A 6000-nucleotide genomic window follows, 5' to 3' on the forward strand; every position below is an offset into this window, starting at 1 on the left:
TCACCATCCCCGGACTGCATGTCCGTCCTCCTATACTATCCCAGTATATGTGCCCTCCCCGTATGGATTTCTGGGATACCACCTCCTCTTGGGCAATGCCCGGTCTGCCTCTCCTCCGGCGCCACTATCCTCCCTGTCTGTGTATTTGCCAGCAAGGGAGGTAAACCCCACAACCTGCTGATCGGCTAATTATAGCTGCCATTCCTCCCTTGGTTCACCCCCTCTCACTCTCTATTCGCCCCTCTCTGGCACCTCGAGAACCCATCCTTGATATGGCCCTCCTCCTCCTTCAATGTGGAAAGCTTTTCCGGGTCAGGGAAGAGCTGTCTACAGTGCCCTCTATCTTTCGAGAGCTTTCTCAGAGCAGGTTCTGTTCAGTTGAAAGCTGCTGTGTACACAGGACGGACCTTCTGTAGTAGAGGTGCTTTGCACACAGTGCCCTGCCTGTAGAGAGGAGCGGTGCACAGATGGTGCACCACCTAATGATAACTCTAATGGTCACGTAACAGACAGTGACGTAACCTTAACAGCAGACATCGCTGAGGGCAAAACCCTGATGCAGCAGTCGTATACCACTTGTTTTACCAAAGACAAAACGCCTACTACTGGTGAAGGCGACCCTTCTGCAACTGTAAAATGCAGCCCTGTCCCGTTACATGAGGACTTACTTACTGTCTCTCCTCCTAGAATCCCTTGAAAGACAACTCCTGGAAGCCTGCCACAAACCACTGGGGTTGTTCTGATCCTCTTGCCCCCAGGCTGACTGAGGCATTTATTCGATTACTTAAAATCATAAAAGCGTCAGGACAATACATATTTAAAAAATTTGACATGTCACATAGTTCATATAGTTAAAATCATTAATAAGTCAAACCCGGTAGCAGTATCTAGTGCATTCAAGTAGTTAAAAAGTTGGTACAAAAACAATTTAATCACAGTGTAATGTAAAAGAAAATAATTAACTTAAAAACATTAACAGAATCTGCAGTATAGTGAGGTCACCCTTCCAAGTACCTCGGGGATAGCTTCCTGGCCTTCGTACGCATGGCAGCGACCAGAAAGCTAGCAACCCCGAAGACTATCCTAGTGCTACCTAGTAGCTGTAAGTAAAGTAGGGCTGGGCGTACTTGTACAAAACCTGCTTCCCTTAAGATAGGGGCCAAAAACCGCTTTCTGCTCTTCTTGAAGTGATCACAAAACATTACAAAATGCATGAGGGACTGCTCTGAAAAGTTATCGCAGCTGCATGGGATTGACTCGTCTGTGACCCCCCATACGGGGAAGTCACCTAAGGAGTACTGTATAATGTTGAACCTATATCTAATAAGCAAGTGTCGATGGTATGGGCGGCTTACAATTTTTAGATAAGGTTCAATTGAGGGCGTAGTGAGGAGGAGGAAGTTGGCTCTGGCTCTAGGTTTAGTCAGTTCCTCACTCTCACGCGTTTGAGTTGCCCTCCTCAAAAAGTTATCCTTAATCCATTTCACGTCCCCCCTACAAATTGTGTTTGGGTGGCTGAAAAGGTTGGGCCTGCCAAGACTTCCCAGCGCGCCTTTTACATAAGCCAGCCACGGAATCTTTGAAGCGTTATCCAGAGCCATGCAGTCCCTAAGAATGGTGTGGTTAAGTGTAATGTTATTGTTCAGCCAGGTTTTGGCCCAACATACCAATGGTGCCAGAAGAAGCAGGTCAGTGATGTAGCCTAAACCTAACTCAGAGTGTAGTGACAAAACTGGTGTGGATTGTGGAACACCTAGTAGAGATCTAAGAAACTGGTTTTCCACGATCTGCAAATCGCCAGTTGAGGAGTAGCCCCACAGCGGTGCACCGTAAGTGGCTATGGATAGGCATTTAGTTTTGTAGACTTTCAGTAATGCCTCCATTGGTCGTGAGCCAAGTCGCTTTGCGAAACTCAACAAAGCTGAGGTTGATCTAGATACAGCTAGTGATTTCGCAGACACCTGTGGTTTCCACGAACCCTTCTCCTCAAAAATCACACCCAGGTAGGTAAAGACTTGCACCCTTGAAACCCCCTCTCCACAGCAGGTAAAGGATTTTAGCTTTTTCGGCCTTTGCCGCCTCCCAGCCACCATAACATGCGATTTTTCGTTGTTGATCAAAAGGTCTAGCTTTGCTATAAAATCACCAAATGCGTCCAGAAGCCTTTGTAGCCCCACGCCTGTGCGGGCTAGGAGGACCGCGTCGTCCGCATATAGCAGAACAGGCACTGCGGAACTCCCCACATACGGGATATCAGGTGTGGACCCCTCCAGGGCTTTGTCCAGGGAGTTGATGTAAAGAGTGAACAAGAGAGGGGCTAAAATACAGCCCTGCCTCACACCTCTTCTGGAGCTAAAAGGTCTGGTGGTGTTGCCTTCTCGGGTGATTCTAATGGAGGCTGATAGGTCTTCGTGGAGTGCGGCCAAGAAGTCTACGAGAGGAGGATCGAACCCAATGCCAGCCAATATAGCCCATAACTTGGCCCTATTGACCAATTCAAAGGCCGAAGAGAGGTCCATAAAGGCCAGGTATAGGTGGCCCTCCTTCGCCATGGTGTACTTACTGACCAGCATATGGAGATTCAAACACTGGTCAATTGTACCTCGTTTCTCACGGAAGCCATACTGGAGATCAGAGAGGACCCCCTTCTCTTTAGTAATGTTGCCCAATCTACGTAGAATGACTCTGCCAAGAATCTTAACGGCAGAGTCAATTAGCGAAATCGGCCTATAACAGGCCGGATCGCTTCTTGAGCCCTTCTTATATATTGGAACAATGGTTGAGGTGGACCAGGATTTAGGGAACCCCGCTGTGACCGTTGCATTAAAACATTGGTGAGTATTTTAGCCCACAGGGGTGATCTTGAGCTGTATAAGTCTGCCGGGATGCCGTCGGGACCCCGGACCTTAAGTTTGGTCATCTCGTCAATAGCCCTGCTAACCTCTAATTCAGTAAAGACAAGGGGGGGTGCTTCTGCCAGAGGCTGTTGGGATCTGCCAGGTGCTGGAATCATATCACTGTTATAAATTTTACTAAAGTGATCAACCCAAAGGTCTTCGGGAATCACACAGTCCATAACAGTGTTAGTTGATGCAGCGAAATAAGAATGGTTTATAACCATCCAGAATTTGGAGCTGTCCTTCAGAACATTGGCCGTTGTTAAGCTGTCCCAAGCCTCACTTTTTATTGACTTTTTACGAGTCTCAATGGCCTGTCTGTATTCCTTCCTAAGCCCTGCCACCAAAGTCCTGTTTCTTGGCTGCTGTTTCAGGGCATGAAGTAAGTCATTATGTGTCTTTGAGCACTCCCTGTCAAACCATCTTGGGGTGGAGGAGCCTACTTGCTTCTTTGTGCTTGTTAAATCCCTATTGATTTTAGAACATATGGTGGTAAAAGAGCTGATAATGGCAATACCTTCGGATGTGCTATCCATGCAGATTGTCATATCAGCTTGTGAGTTCAGTACGAGGTTATCCATGAAGGTATCCGGCACAACCTTTACCCAGTTCAGTCTACGACCCTGCTCCTTAGAAACAAGGGTATCACCACGGCCCCTCAGACGCTCAACCTGGGTGACGATGTTGCAACCCATGTTCAGGAACAAGATCACTGGGTTATGATCGCTAAATGGGGAGGAACTTACTTCATAGGATACCACTGTGTCGATTATCCCCGGTGAAACAAAGATATAATCGATAACAGTGCTAGCATCCCTACCAACAAAGGTCGGCGTTCTCACATCCCCCCATGACCCTTGTGCCTCGTACAGATTTTGGTTGGCTAGTAGGTTTTCCAATTCCGCCCCCTGTGAGGTATGCTCAAAGTGAGTGCTGACAGCTCCCGGAGGTCCCAATTGCTCTTTATCCTGGCATCCCCAGCTACATGGGTGAACGTTAAAATCTCCCAATAACAGGGTTTCGAATAAAGCAGGTTGCTGTGACTTATATGTTGTTAAAAAGGAAGATAGGGAACTCAAGTGTGAACAATTTCTATCCCTATCGGGTGCATTATAAAAATTAATTATCAGAATTAGCGGGGAATTTGGCCTAGCCCACTCAATACCTAGGATGTTTTCCGATGTGTGAACAATTTTCCGTGTGGTACCCACCAATTTTATAGAAAAGAGTATGTGCAGACCACCCTTGTGCCTGCCACCCTCCCCAGGAGTAGCTTTGACTGAAAAGCTGCGGTACCCGTCTAGTAAGAAGTTATCACTGGTATCCCATCTTTCCTGGAAACCCAGGATATTGTGTTGTGTTACAAGATTTCACCATCTAGCATCAGTGACTTTCTTCCTTAGCCCAGCGATGTTCCAACTCACTGCTGTAACATAGCGATAGCTAGCTACGGTAGTGACATCCCGACTCGGTGAAACAGTGGGTAGTTGTCAAACGTTAGTATCTAAAGGAGAGGTATTCAAGAGAGGAAGGAACCTGTTGCTAAGTGCAATCCCTTGCCCCTGACTGACAGTGTGCTGTTCTTGGAGGACTGGTGCTGCTGCGGTATTTGGTCTTGCCCGCAATAAAGCCTGCTGAGTTTGATAGGATACATGGGGCTTCGCCCTTATGCCCTCTGCTCTTCCTGGGGGAAGTGGGATATGCGGGTAATGTGTTTTGGGCTGAGGATAGGTGGGGGGAGGATAGAAATACCCTAGTGGGAGTGGTCTAATACCTACACCACCTAGATCAGATCCATCCCAGAGTAGAGTGTCTGCTATATTAGGTGTATTAAAATTAACAATCACACAATCTCCAGTGATGCATTTAGACCTCCTCCCCACCCAGTCTACCCTTCGTGCAGCTATGATGTGTTTACCCACGTCCAGGCTTCCACTACTGAACTGTGTGCACCAACTCCTAGTTCTGTTTAGTAGATCTAACTCTGATTCCCTCTGGTGTGGTTTAAGACACAGAATCCCAGTTAAAATAACAACTAGACGTGCTGCGTCCGGAGGGAGATCCACCGGTCGGCTCAGTCTTTTTCTGGGTTTGCTAGGGTGATGCTCCTGGGGTCTAGGGGTGGGTAACACGTTAGGGGGCCCTATCCCCTCAACACCTGCCTTTTGTGTCCCCCGTAAAGAAGCAATCTTATCATCGAGTGTTGTAAGCACGGGTAACTAATTAGTGCTAAGCACTTGCATTGGTGAACTAGGTGGTGCATCAGTTGGTGTGTTAACCCTCCCCTGTTGCTCAGATACTATTTTACTCCTGATTTGGGTCTGGCAATGTGGGTTAAACTCCTTAAGGTATTTGTCAATTCTTTCGCATTTTTTCATAATATTGTCTACACATAGTTTAAGAGTGTCCACAATGTCTTTAGCTATGTTGGCCAATAATGGTTCCAGCCGCGATTCGAAAAGTCCCTCCACCACGTCGGCCAAGTTGGCGTGAAGGCCCTCAAGTGTCAGTTTATCCGCTCTACCAGTGTGATCCTTGCGGGGTTTCTTGTCTCGTTTTTTTTTGCCTTGGGTGGCATGTTCAAAGTGGAATCGAAGTGTGCTGTATCGCTACCCAGGTCGTGTGGTGGAGTGATGGTCCTAGGCACGGAGGAGGCGGTAGGAGTCATAACAAGTATTTTGGGTTCCAGTGGGATATGTGAGGCGGACTCGGGAACTGCTACGTCTATTAAGTCCCTTGGCTCTGGGGCCGGCTGATCGAGACCCAGTTCTTTTTCCGCATTAGCAATTTCATCATTTAGTGCCCCTACTGCCGATGTCAGATATGAGATGATGGTCTCTGATTTTCTAGGGACTTTGGCCTTCTTACCTTCTCCACCGTTCACAGTCAGCTTGCGTTTCCCCATTGCGTGGAGCAGAGTCTCTGGCCCTGCCCTGCCTCCTCCTGCCAAAGACTGTCCCGCCCTTGTCCCGGGCTTCTCCCGGGCGCTCCCGCGCGCGACTCGCGGGGCGAGAGGGCGTAGGGTGATTTGTAGCACCTCCAGGCGCTCTCGTGACGCGTGTGGTCAGCGCCGCCCCCAGTCTGCTGGGGATTGTAGGCGGAG

The sequence above is a fragment of the Lissotriton vulgaris genome, chromosome 7, assembly GCF_964263255.1.
Source record: "Lissotriton vulgaris chromosome 7, aLisVul1.2, whole genome shotgun sequence".
In the NCBI taxonomy this organism is placed as follows: Eukaryota; Metazoa; Chordata; class Amphibia; order Caudata; family Salamandridae; genus Lissotriton; species Lissotriton vulgaris.